The sequence below is a fragment of the Dromiciops gliroides genome, chromosome 1 (assembly GCF_019393635.1).
Source record: "Dromiciops gliroides isolate mDroGli1 chromosome 1, mDroGli1.pri, whole genome shotgun sequence".
Lineage (NCBI taxonomy): Eukaryota > Metazoa > Chordata > Mammalia > Microbiotheria > Microbiotheriidae > Dromiciops > Dromiciops gliroides.
The window spans coordinates 211,168,400-211,182,475 of record NC_057861.1 but is presented as its reverse complement, the minus strand read 5'-3'; the positions used below and the strand labels follow the sequence as shown (position 1 = coordinate 211,182,475).

The window sequence follows — 14,076 nt, the reverse complement described above, 5'->3', positions numbered from 1 at the left end:
AGATTCAAGTATGGACATTGCAATTGAAGCCTGCACCCAGTGAAATCAAAGGGACCCCTGTATTCTCCTTCTGACCATTTGTTGGACCCCTTTACTATTTGTGGGTTGAGAGGTCCTGAGGATACTGCTGCTGCCACTGATTCAGTTCCCCCTCAGGCTTACTGCTAGTTTGTTGGTGGCAGGTCTGCGCTGGTGCAGCATGTTCTGGATTCTGTTCCACTCTCACCTCAGTGCAACATAACTTTCCTGCTTAATTTCTAAGTTTTCTTGGGCTAAGACATTGATTCACTCTCCCCTCCTCATATTTTGGGTTCTGCCACTTCAGAATTTCTTTGAGGGATTATTTAAAGTTGTTTGGAGGGAAAATTTGAGAGAACTTTCTCAGCCATCTTGGCTCCACCTCCAGAACATGCATGAAACTAGGTTAGCCTGGTTTTCCCAACTTTAGTTAATTTTATTTTAGTAGAATAATTAATTTAATTCCATAAACATATTTTTATTGTTTTCTCTTGTTCTATTTTTAATTCTGTGATTTTCAATAATGTATATTACTCCAAGTAAATGTACAAAAGTTGTATCTCTTTAAACATACTTCAATTACTTTTAGAGTTATTGATACATCTGTTGATGTGGGGAAGTCATAAATTTCAAAGATTACTTAAGTTTATGATGAAACAGCATCAGTCACACTGATTTACAAAGGAAATGTAGTCAAATAACAACACTACCACCAAAAGAAATCAAGAAAAAATTACTATCTATTGTTGTAAAACAGTATAATCCAGCTTCAGATAACAATAAAAGATCTGCAGAAGGGCCAAGCTGGTAGATGGTTGCTTTTCATTCCTCTATAATATGTAAGATTTTTGAAAATGGAAAATAGTGTGAACAAGAAAAAAATAAATATTGTTATGAAGGAAAATAAAATGGTCTTTGTTGGCAAGAAAGTACAAAGATAATATTATTAAAGATTAGAAAATATTATTTTTAAAAATGATACACTTTTTCATTTAAAATATTATCAAAACCATGTTAAGAGAAATCCAGAGGAATTGATAAATTCTTGGTATCTTTATTTCTAAAAAATACATGGAAATTATTTTGATAAATTTTATAAATTTTTTCATGACCCTGTTACCATGGAAATGAGGGAAAGGTAAAGCCTTGAAAATACTTTATTATATTGAGAAAATAATTATTTTAGAATCATAGAAATACTTTAAAAAATTGCAAAGTGGAACACAACTATATACCATACCATATCTCCTGAAAGTTTGTGAAAATTGTGCAAAATGCATAGCTATATAGATTCCCAAAGCCTTAGTATTCATATTACTTAGACCCCATTAAAAATGGTGGAATATGGTCAAGCTTGGACTCAAGAAAAAAAAATAGGCTTTTGGTCCATGTACATAATATTCAATGTACTGTTTGGTTTCATGATGAAGGTTTAGATAATATGTTTCAAAACCTGGCAATCAATTTCAAATAGTTTGAAATGATTTAGACATATTTTAATATTATATAAATATGTACATATTTTATAAGGTTTGTTGTATGTCAAAATACTTAATTATTTTACTTTGTCCTAGGTAATTCTCATGCCACTGTACTCAGGATTTTCTCTTGAAAATTATCCCATGAAAAGTAAAATATTGAGAATAGAAAGACAGAGTATATTCAATGCTTCTTAGTCTGCTTTCTGAATTTCATTATATTCAGTGTTCCTCAGTCCTGCACTTTCAATCCTGTCATTATTTCTTCTTTATCTTGAATTCACAGTCATATGGTCATCTGCACAGTCACCTTGACTATACTATTGCTAGGAAGTTTGGTATTTTGAGCCCCCACCACTGAATCCCAGTCATATCCCATACCTATAATCCCTGATGAATGGGAAAAAATATTATTTTCAACTCTTCTAAAATCACAGTAAGTAATTATATAATTAAGTTTGCAAAAAAAAAGAAAAGAAAAGAAAGAAGACAATCATCCTTTGGCTATCCCGCTTGCATGTAATTTTGTTACACTCTAGAGAAAATGTATGGGTCTAATACTAAATATAATTTCTGCCAAGCTTTTCTCTCCAAGACCATACCACACTGAAAATGGAAATTTCAAAAGTATTTTAATAGCATCTTTTTGCTCTATTTTCCTCAACTTTGTACCTCAGATTGATAATTAGACAACATTTGGGCTCAAATCTATGCCTATTATTTCTTATGCCTGGGACATGCATGTAATCAAACTGTCTTTTACAGCTATTTAGCTTTTAATGATGGGGCAGCCACATTTGCTTTGAGGTGTTTTACTTGGTTTGTAATAGCATTATGCATAGGAAATAATCACTTTAAATAGACCTAAGGAATTTAATATGGCCTCTAATGATACTCACATGAAAAATACATTAGCATTTTTCTTCATATGCTCAAAACATTAATGGTATTAATGGTTTCTAGTTGAATTAAAAATAATTTTTAATACAATTGAAGGTTGGCCTACACTTGACTTTGTATCTCAATTTTTCTTCTGTATATTTCAGACAGTCTTCAAACGACAGGAAAAGCAAATATATATATATATATACACACACATATGTGTGTATGTATATATGTTTTAGGAGTGGAAAGCACATTGAACACTTACATGGAATGTCCACATGAAATAACATAGATTGTATTGAAAATTTATGAAAACTTACACCTCTTTTAGCATTCCTAAATGGCCTTATGTAAGTAAAGAATTTCACATGACTTATTAATTTATTTAAAAAACCCACTGGCTTATAAATGAAGTGGTTTGTGATATACATTTCATATTTAACAGCTCACAAGCCCCTCATTGTTCTGTGCTTTGGATTATTTTAAAATTATGGGTGCCAGCTAGGTGGCCCAGTGGATAGAGCACTGACCCTGGAGCCAGCAGGACCTGAGTTTAAATCCAGCCTCAGACACTTAACACTTACTAGCTGTGTGACCCTAAGCAATTCACTTAAGCCAAGTTGCCTCACCAAAAAAAAAAAAAAAAAGTACGGGTTACACAATTTGTACACATTTTAAAGGAATTATTGAGTTGCAGATAGTTTATTTTTGGACCATGTAGTATTCTTCATCTTTTCCTCTTTCTTCTCTATGCCCAATGGAGATTTCTAGCATCTTCTTTATAGTGGAAAGAGAGCCTAGGGCTCATGCACTCTCTGTCTTGTTAACATATTTTGAATACTGTGGAATTATCTTTTTTTTTTTTTTACATTTGTTACTGTATTCAGAAATGCTTACAATAATGATACAAATAACTGAGAGAATAACAGTGTGAATCCATCAACACACATCAATGTTACAGTTAAGAATTTATTTAGAATCACTGTACTGTTGTTGTTTGTGGTAGTAGTGGTGGTTTTTGCAACTAAAAATACTAATAACATAAAATGTCATGGCTGTGTATAGAGAAATGCATAATCTGTGCTGAGAAAATGATTTTTTTCTCATTAAGTCAGTATTTTTTCATTACTATAAATGGGAATGAACACATGGAACACATGGCATAACTTTTAAAAGGAAAAAAAAAATAGTTCAATAGCTTAAATGTAATGGCTTCCAATATCTAAAAAATTTATAAACACACACACATATTTGGAAGCAGGTTTGACAATGCATTACTTCCTTAAGTATTTTTAAATACTCAAATGAAATGGCCATAATATCCTAAAGTGATACTAATGAAATGAGAATAAATCTTATTGTGTTGACATATATACTTTATACCTTTATACATTTTCTCAAACATACATTAGTTTAGCACTTAAGAAAATGAAAAACAAAAAGGGCAAGCTAAATAAGCTTCTCAAGGGCATTAACCCAAAGGCATAGCAAGTGTCTTTAATTGGGGATTTTAAGTTGCCTGGGTTTATGCAGGATGCCATTATATTATCAATGTGTTTTTTTTTTTTTTTTAGTGAGGCAATTGGGGTTAAGTGACTTGCCTAGGGTCACACAGCAAGTAAGTGTTAAGTGTCTGAGGCTGTATTTGAACTCAGATCCTCCTGACTCCAGGGCCAGTGCTCTATCCACTGCACCACCTAGCTGCCCCTGTTAATGTATTTTAATGCCTTTATTATCTAGTCTCTGATTAAGATGCTTATTGCTGTAGCAGACATCAAAATCCCTCAGTGGCATTGAGGATTTGAGTCCTTCAAATATTGATAGTATTTCCCTTTGTGTAATTTAAGATTCTAAATGTGGATTCTAATCTGTTCCCCCAGTTTGGGGGAAACTGACTAAAAATCACTGATAAAATGAGTTTAGGTTTTTAAGGGTTTATTGGAAAATAGAAAGAAAAAGATTGAGAACAGAATTCTAACAGCCTGGCATTCCTATCTTTCTTCAAATTTCCTGTGAAGTCCTCTGCCGCCACCACCATCCAGTCAGGAAGCCAAAAAGGCCAGCGCTCTCTGTGCAGGCTCCCCTTCCTCCTTCCTGTCTCCTCCCAGACCATAGGAGGCTCCTCAAGTTGATTGGCTGGTAGCCTTGATAGACAGCACCCATGAGCAAACGTCATTTCCTAATGCCAAGGAAAAGCCACAATGCCTCTGAGGCATTTTCCTCATGGTGGAGCTTTCCACAGCAAGTCTCCAGTAGGTGGCGTCATTCCAATCATTACACCTTCAAGGCCCTAATGATATTACTGAAAGGTTGGGGGTTGTCTTTCTCATGCAGTGGCTCACTAATCACCTCCAGTGTGCCTCCACCCATGATTAACAGTTGATATTATTTAGTTATCCAGACAATTAGTTTTTTAGAATGAAGTACTTTAGTGTAGTGTTATAGCTGGTATGAAAGATCTCCTCAAACCAAAGGCATTTATGATGGTGATGGTGAAATATTTTGCATTTTATAGCCCTTTAAGTTTCACAAAATATTTTACACATTTCTATACGTGTATAGATATACAAATATATATGCACATATAATATATACATATAAATGTATTGTGAATATGTATATGCATTTATCTAAGTGAAATTAACTATATAGAGAGAGTTAATCTCATTTATATACTTCCAAAAGTTTGTACAGAGAGCCAGGGGTAAGTAAACTAAAGCTTAGGGACCCCATGTAAGGCAAAGGGGTACTTCACAGCTCTAGAAGTCATTTACTCTTCTTCTTGGGATTCTCAAGAAGTTCTGCATTGGCATTTTGAAACTATTCTTCAGTTCTCCTTAAGGACCTTGAATTTGCTTTTCCTCATTGTGTCTGTCCAGTATGGTCCTGACTTTCCATGCAGATATTGCTGCAATACAACGCTACTTTTAGAATGCTACTAAAAGCAGATGAAAAAAATACAATTCCTTTGATCCTCCAAAATTAACAACGTCCTCCTCCAGCCAAGGATTGGACCAATGTTCTGTTTTCTCCTTCAAACAACTTGCTTTCTAACGCTTGACCAGACCTACTCCCTTCTGGCTCCAATCCCTTGGTCCCAGAATAACAATATTTTTGTCTGACCCATAGGGAATGATAATATTTGCTTAAGAGAACCATATCATATCTGTAGGATGTCATCTTAGTTCACCCACTCCCTTTGAAGCACTTGAAGACTTTGATTAATTGAAATGTATTTTCACCTGTTTTATCCCTTACTTTAAGTAGGATGGAGTTGATTGGTTTTGTAAATTGCCATACCCTTACACTAGCAATAATGACCCATGTTGAAGATTGCTGACATGTAATAATAACTGGTAGCATTTATTTTACATTTTAATGTTTACAAAGAATTTATTATTAATTTTGATCCTTAGAAAATCCTGTGAGGTATTAAATATAATTATTTGAGTTTACAGATGAGGAAACAGGAGGTGTAGAGTAAAAATTACCTAGTTTTAACCACAAATGTTTCTTGTATTGATTTATAATAAGGGCACTATAGAGTCTGTCTGTCTGTCTTTCTCTCTTTCTCTCTTTGTATCTGTCTCTGTCTCATATGCTATATATATGTATGTGGGTATATATGTTTATATATTATATATATAGATGTAGATATTAGTATACATGAATATAATAAATATATGAAATATAAATTATATTATACATAATAATAAATCTGTTGCTTCTGTGTATACATGTAAACACATAATATTTATTGAAGGGCAAGATGTGGTAGAGAAGTCCAAAGGAGTCCATAGGAGTGCACAAATGATATGGCAGATTTGGCTTCCCAATTTAAATGGAGGTTCGGGAAGAAGCCTTACCATCTAAAAAGAAGGAATTGTCAAAGTGTGAGATTCGGGGCTGCAGTGATAAATAACTTTCTTGGGGCATGATGTAGAAATCCAAAGGAGAGCAGCTGGGAGTCTTATGAAGAGACTAAAATGATTATGAAAGTTTATAACTTTTAATATTTCTTCACATATACCAGTCCAGTAATTTAAGGGAGATAGATTGGACAGAATATGGATGATCAATTATTTTTTATTTAGTGAATTCCCCTCTTAGTAAGGCATAGAAAGCAAGGAATATACTCCTAAGCATAATACTTAGAGCTACTTGCACTTTTGTGCCTACACATTCTATACTGATTACAAGATATACAGATTTTTCAATGCTAAAACATTGAAGTTTGCCCCCATATTTGCAGTATTTAATTTATCTTCCAACTTATGTAGCTGTTTACAAAACCTTTTTAAAAAGAAACTTATGTAAAAGAAGATATGGCACAACTAATAAGCCATAGAGATTTAAAATACTTCAGAGAATTTTAAATTTTCCATATTTCATTTTTTAAAAATCCTGTTACAATATTTTCATCGTACTTTAATTCATAAAATCCATCAATGTCACTTTGACCTTCCCTGACTTTTCCCTTACTATATTTCTGTCATGGGCAATAATAAGTTTTTCCATTCTTCATGGTTCATTATTAATGGGCAATTTTCAAGTCCTTCTGCACATCTGTCCTAAAATCTTGGTAAGTAAATAATATAGCATGACTCCTCCTCACCTGTCATTTTAAATCACAGATGCATATGAATTCAGACCATTCATTAAGCAAGTGATCCAAAAGCATTTCAAAATGTGACATCAATGAGTTATAACTATGCAAATAAGCACTTTTTTTCTTGCATGTATATCTGAACACCAGACATAGTTTGGTATATTATTGGCAAAAAAAATGAAGATATAATAAAAAATACCTTTCTTTTAGGAATAAATAGCAAAAGAAAACCCTATGTGTTTAAAAATCAAGAAAAACAGAAAGGTTCCTCATTGTTACTAGCATATTTACTGACAGTGATATTTCTTCTGAAGGGGCTAAAAAAATCAACATGCTTATGAGGCTGGTTTTACCTACTTCAGAGTGCATAATGTTTAGTTGGATGGTTTCCCAGGGATATTGCTAGTTGGCACAACCTTTCTCCTCATGCCTATATTTGATAGAGGTTATCAAGTTATAGTCTGCACTTATACTAGCTGAAAATACTAGGTTTAATAGTGGGCCTGTAGTCAGGAAAACCTGAGTTCAAATACGATCTTGGATACTTATTAAATGTGTGACCTTGGGTAAATCACTTAACCTTTGCCTCAGATGCTTCATCTGTAAAATAGGGATAATAATAGCACTTACTTCCTCAACTTTTGTGAGAAACAAATGAGATATCATTGTTAAATATTTAGCACAATGTCTAGCCCAAACTAAACACTATATGTTATTCATTGCTATTATTAGGGTTGCTGAAACTGTTACAATAGTTACTAAGATTAACACTATAGAAATAAATAGTAGGTAGAATTTCAGGAAGGGGAGTTGGAAGGAAAATATAGGAACTAGAAATCAAGATTCATCAAGTTTTTTTTTCTTCTTTTTTTTCTTAGGGAAGGTCAAGGAAAGCATAGGATATGGATGGCCTACAATTAAAAGAAAGATAAAAGGCTTAGAGAATTGAAAAAGAAAGAAAACCCTTTCCATGGTGTTCTGTTCACTAAATGAACTCTTAATTTTTTTAATTTTCATGTTATTTAGAATTTTCCCCAAGTTACATGTAATTTTTTTTTAATTCACATTGATTTTTTTTTAAACTTTGTGTTCTAAATTTTCTTCCTCCCTCCCTCCTTAACCCTCTGTATGAAATCAAGCAAGTCATACATGTGCAGTTATGCAAAACATCTTCACATTGGTCAGGTTGTGAAAGAAAATAGACAAAATAACTTTAGAAAGATGAGCTAACAAATAAAACTATACTTCAGTCTGTATTCAGATACCATCAGTTCTTCCTCTGTTGATGGTGTGCCTTTTTCATATGTCCTTCTGATAGCATCCTGCTCATTCTTTCACAGTTACTATTGCTAACTGTATTACCCTTCATCTGATTTCCTCCCCTTGATATTTACTATATTTTCCATCTTCCTACACCCTATTCCTCCTCAAAAGTGCTTTGCTTTTTACTGACCCCCTCCATCAATCTGCCCTTCCTTGCCTCTCCCCACCTCCCACCTATCTCCTAACCCTCCCACTTTCCCACAGGGCAAAATATATTACTATACCCACTTGAGTGTGTATGTTATTCCCTCTTTTGAGCCAATTCTGATAAGAGTAAGGTTCACTCAGTCCCCAACTCCTTCCCCACCTTCCCCTCTACTCCATAAGCTTTTTCTTATTTCTTTTATGCAAGCTTCTTTTCCTCAGTCCACCTCTCCCTTTCCCTTTCTTCCAGTGCATTCCTCTTACCCCTTAACTTTATTTTAAAGATGTCATCATGGTTTTTCCTTTCCTTTCTTTACCTTCTCCCCTCTCCCCTTCCCCTTCACAAAGCCAGCTTCAGGTGAGTTCACTCCTGTTGAAAGGATAATAGATGCTGGATTTGGTAGACACCTTCCTCACTCCCAAAAATCATGTACCAGTCAAGCCTGGAAGCCACCTGGAGGCTCCACCACTGCCTCTGTGCCTACCAGGGTGGGCCTCACAGTATCTGCACAGTTCCGGTCTTTTTTATCAGGAATGATTGGAAGTCTTCTATTTCATTAAAGGTCATTTTTTCCCTTGTAGGATTATACTTGGCTTGGCTAGGACCAACACCCTACTCAGGCCCCACCATTCCTACCATTGTAGCTTACCTCACCAACAGTCACTTCTCCCTCAGCATCTCCACATCTCTGGCTCCCTCCTCTCTCACTCCTTTCCAGCCAACTCTTGCCCCAAGTTCCATAACAGCCCCTTCCTCAGTCCCAGACCTTCATATCACACTGGGAGGGTCTTCCCTCTGGGAAGGGGGAGGACGGACGAGGGCCAGGGTTGCATGATGGCTGCCTAGATGGGCTTAGAATCATGTTTGAGGAGTTGCCTTGCCCCCATCCTGGGGCTCTGATCCCATTCCGGACCCCTGGAAGTCCTCACCCTGTTCCTGATACCCCATCAGGGAACCTGAGAATGGAGGAACATCTAGCTGTTATGCATGAGAAACTGAGACAGGAGCTTCCCAACCTGTTTTTTCCCTCCCATGACTACAACCTCTACTCATATGATGTAGAATTCAGCAATGAGATCCTGAACATTTGAACCAAAGGCCACATGTGCTACAGTCAGAAGTTCCCAAGGACTGGTTCTCTGGGACTAAGGCTGGGGCTGGGTCTATTCAGCATGCTACACTCTCACTCTGGTGTAACAGACTTTTCCTGCTGAACCTCTAAGCTTACTTTGGCTGAAAAATTATTTCAGCCTGTCCTTTGTTGGGTTCTGCTGCTCCAACAATTGTTCTATGGCCTTATTTGAAAGTATTTGGAGGGGTTTTAGGGAGAGGTCAGAGAAGTCACTGCCTTTTCTCTGCCATCTTGCCTCAGCCCCCTTCCAAATGAACTGTTTTTTTTTTTAAAATGAACTCTTAAAAACATATTTTGAGAGTTCAGTGCATGAGTTAGACTTTTATTCTACTTTATTTAAGTGCTTGGAGGTCAAACATGGAAAGACTCCATAGAGCAAGCAATCCAGAGTTTGAAAAGTAAGTCTTCATTTAGAGTATTTACATGTTTGAATCAAATATTAAAATAGTTTCTTATGATGAAAGAGTTTTAGTACAGCCTATCATTTAAGTGATTACTATAACATAAATTAGTTAAATGTGATACCTTTTTTCATTTGAACCAAACCTATTTCAGGTGAATTTAGATGGGGATTTCTCAACTTGGAAACTGTGCTCTCAAGGCAAGATCTATGTAGTAGAGTAGGAGTGATGGCTGAGGAGAACACATAAAAAGGGTTTGTTCTTGGAAGACTTTCAGTCAAACCCTATTTCTCCAGAAAGCCTTATTCAAGCTTCAAAATAAGCAGAAACCCATCATTATAGGCATTTCATGTGATCTGCCCTAACTTTCATAACTTTTGGCCTAATGAATTAATATCAACATGAATGAAAATGTTAGCAATGGTTCTGGAACTCCTTGTTTTGTCAGCTTGTATCATTGCTTTAATGTTGTTTAAGCATATTATTTTGAGTATATTTTAAGTACCCAAATCTTTCATATGTGCTATTTTGAGTGGGATGCTAACAGCAAGGCATCTGATAATTGGCAGCTTGCCCACAATGCTCAATAGCTGCAGGGTTAGTGAGGCAGTGAAAATATGTAAACGGGGAAGCCAAAAACACTGAGATCTGTTAGAGTAGGAAGAATCTATTTTAGGCTTAAAGGAAAGCAGAAAGTGCTTGTTGGACAGGCTGAATCACAAAGTGCATGCTTCTGAGCTCAGAGGAAGCTTGGGTACCTGAACCATCTTTAATATCATGGTGTGAATGATTTAATGGAGCTAATCTCAATTACACCTGCATCTGCAAATATTCCTGCTGGCTTTTTTAGGAAACTGTGCCCCTTCCCAATCTCTCTTCCCGCAATGTAAATCTACACTACAGGCCTTCATTTCTCTGATATAAACTTCTATTAAATTAATTCCATACTTGATTCTTTGAGGAGAACATCTATTAAAGCATAATAGGTTTTGGGGTTTTTTGTTTGTTTGTTTTTTGTTTTCGTGGTGAGGCAATTTGGGGTTAAATGACTTTCCCAGAATCACACAGCTAGTAAGTGTTAATTGTCTGAGACAGAATTTGAATTCATGTCCTCCTGAATCCAGGGCCGGTGCTCTATCCACTGCACCACCTAGCTGCCCCTAAATCATAATGAGAATACAACATGATTAGGAGAAGGAAATTCGCAAATAATTTGAAGTTTGGAAGGGACATTTTGTTGGCATTATACAGTATTTCATGGAATCACTGTTTCACAAAATCTCCAAAATGGTAGAGAATTCAGGTGCCATCTAGTTCCAACCATACCTAAATAATTAATAACTACAGGAAAAACAAAAACAAACAAAACAAACAAAAAACAATCTCACCCCCAAGAAAACAACTTGACCATTATCTACTACAAGTTTATTTGGAGACATCATTTGATTCTGATGACAGTCTTAGGAGAGGCTATGTATATTTTAAATACCACCAGGGCTGAGGAAGATTGATTTGCCTGGGGTCTCATAGTTTAAGCACCTGAGGAAGGATCAAAATCCAATTCTTCTTGATTCTAAGTCTGATACTCCCATTTACTAATAAATATTACCTCTGTAACATACCTGCCTAACAAGTAATGCATCCAGCTTTTGTCTGAAGACTTTCTCTGAGGAGAAACCTGCTACCTCCTTTTAGACAGTGAATAAACATTTTTTGAGAAACTGCTATAGGCCAGGCACTGTGATAAGTACTAAGGATACAAAGAAAGGCTCCTTTTAAGGAGCTCGCAGTCAAACTGGGGAGACAATATAGAAAAAAAAATGCATATAAAATGTTATATAGAGAGATACTAAATTGGAAGTAATCAATAGAGGGAAGGAATTAGAATCAAGAGGGATGAGAAAAAATGTTAAATATGGTACTAATTACATCATTTGTTCCACTTATATTAAACTTTTTTTGTCCTCTTTGCAACATAGTCTTAATTTTGCTTTCTCTAGCCAATTAGGATAAGTCTAACATTTAATCTTGGTGGTTGATGATCAGATATTTAAAGGAAACTATCATGTTTCCCAATGTTTGATTCTTTTTCTTCTTCAGTCTAAACACTGTTAATTTCTTTAATCAGTTCTCATAGGTCATGGTCTCAAGGCCTTTTATTATTCTCATGACCTTCCTCTTAATGTTTTCTAGTTTATCAATGTCCTTGCTAATATGTCCTTTGTAAAACATAACACAATACTTCATATGTGGGCTTTCCAAATCAGGATATGATGGAAATATCACTTCCCAAGTCCTACATACATACCATTTTTCTCTTAATATAGAGTAAGTTTACCTTAGATTGTTCAGCCATTTTTTATACTGATTATGAATACTTACAGTCTGCTAAAATGTTCAGACTCTTTTTTTATAACCAGTTGTTACCAAAACTCCTGTTATTCATTTTATATTTATGATGTTAATATTTTAACCCAAATAAAGATCTTTTCACGTAATCTTTTGTAATTGGAGAGTTTTATCTTGGACATCTGATCAACAGATCCTTCCTATTTCCCCCAAACTAAGGCCAGCTAATAAAACTACAGAAAGTATGTGGAAGGCAAAAGAGGTCATTGGAATTATCATTGTTTGTTTATTTTTGAAGAGGACCATGACATTGGGAATTGGTGTCATGACTTGCAGTGAATTGGATTTAAGTGTGGAGGGCTATGCAAAGTACCAACCTCACTCTCTCCTCGAGAATCATCTGGATCCAATGACAAGATAGACAGTGGAGATGGCCCCATATTTTTGAAGCAATCAGGGTTATGTGACTTGCACAGGGTCACACAGGCTAGTAAATATCAAGTGTCTGCGGCCAGATTTGGATTCATGTCCTCCTGACTCCAGGGCCAGTGCTCTGTCCACTCTACCATCTAGGTGCCCCAATGTGAATTTAAGACCCTAAATGAAGGAAAAAGAAGGGTAAATCAATAAAATTAGATTTTATTGCTCCTTTGCACAGTAGGAAGAAGTGTCAATTAAATTTCATGGAATTATAGGGCAGCTAGTCATTGGAAGGTGAAAGGATAAATCATGGCCCTGGTAATTCTTTAAAAGGAAGACACTTCATAGAAAATAAGTTCTTAATCTTTTTTGTATGTATGTATCATGTTGCTCTGGGGCAGTGTGAAGTCTATAAACACCTCAAAATAATATTTTTAAATAATTAAAGAAATGCTAAATATTAATTAAATGTTAGTGAAAATAAAGATATAAATTTTCCTCATCTAACTTCATGGAAGCCCTACTCTGAAAAGCCAGGCAAGACATCAAGTAAGAGGAGATTTTAAAGGCCAGAAGAAATCATACCTAACTGTCCAGAGTTTAGCTGCAGATAAGACAAACTCCAGAGATATCTCTTGGGAAACATGTCCATCAGAGATATTATTGTTTCCAGGGATGGTACTATAATGAGGAGAAAAAGGATTTTGGATTCCTGAAACAACAGAGGTAGTCATCCCTGAGAAATCTCCATGTGGCAGTGTAATTTGGGAGAAGGGAAGACCAGAGCAACTGCTTTATTAACATCAAGCTACTCTATGGTCCCATACTAATAAAACTTTTAGCTCATATGGCCCCCATATCAGGTTTAGTAATAGACTGATACAAATATAGGAGAATCACACAGCCCAGACAATTTTCAGTTTCTGCTTTGTAAAGTAACAATGTCTATTTTTTTTCTCTCTCTATCACTCTCATGGTGATTGTTTTTCTCCCTGGAAACTATATCTCTTCTTGGTAAGCCCATCTCTTCAGTCTCCTGCCCGGATTGACTTGCTAGGATAAAGAAGTTTCCCCTTTTGGCAGTATGACAAATAATTCATAGACCTTATCCGAATAAAATTTTAAACAATTCATGGAAATATTAAATTTTGCTTTTAGGTTAGCTACTTTAATTCCCTGAAATCTTTCCAGAAACTCCTTGCATTCACAGACCATGGATTGAAAAACCCTGTCCTAGAATGTGTATTGTTTTTTTATTTTTTCAATGGGCTACCAAAATAGCTTTCAAGCCATCTTCTTTCCAGACTTCTTGCCTC

At 35.4% G+C, this 14,076-nt stretch overlaps 1 pseudogene; it reads left to right on the top strand.

Moving 5' to 3' along the window:
* LOC122747158 overlaps positions 1-9,672 on the top strand; it is a 100,766-nt pseudogene extending 91,094 nt beyond the window's left edge.
* The last annotated feature ends 4,404 nt before the right edge of the window (positions 9,673-14,076 follow it).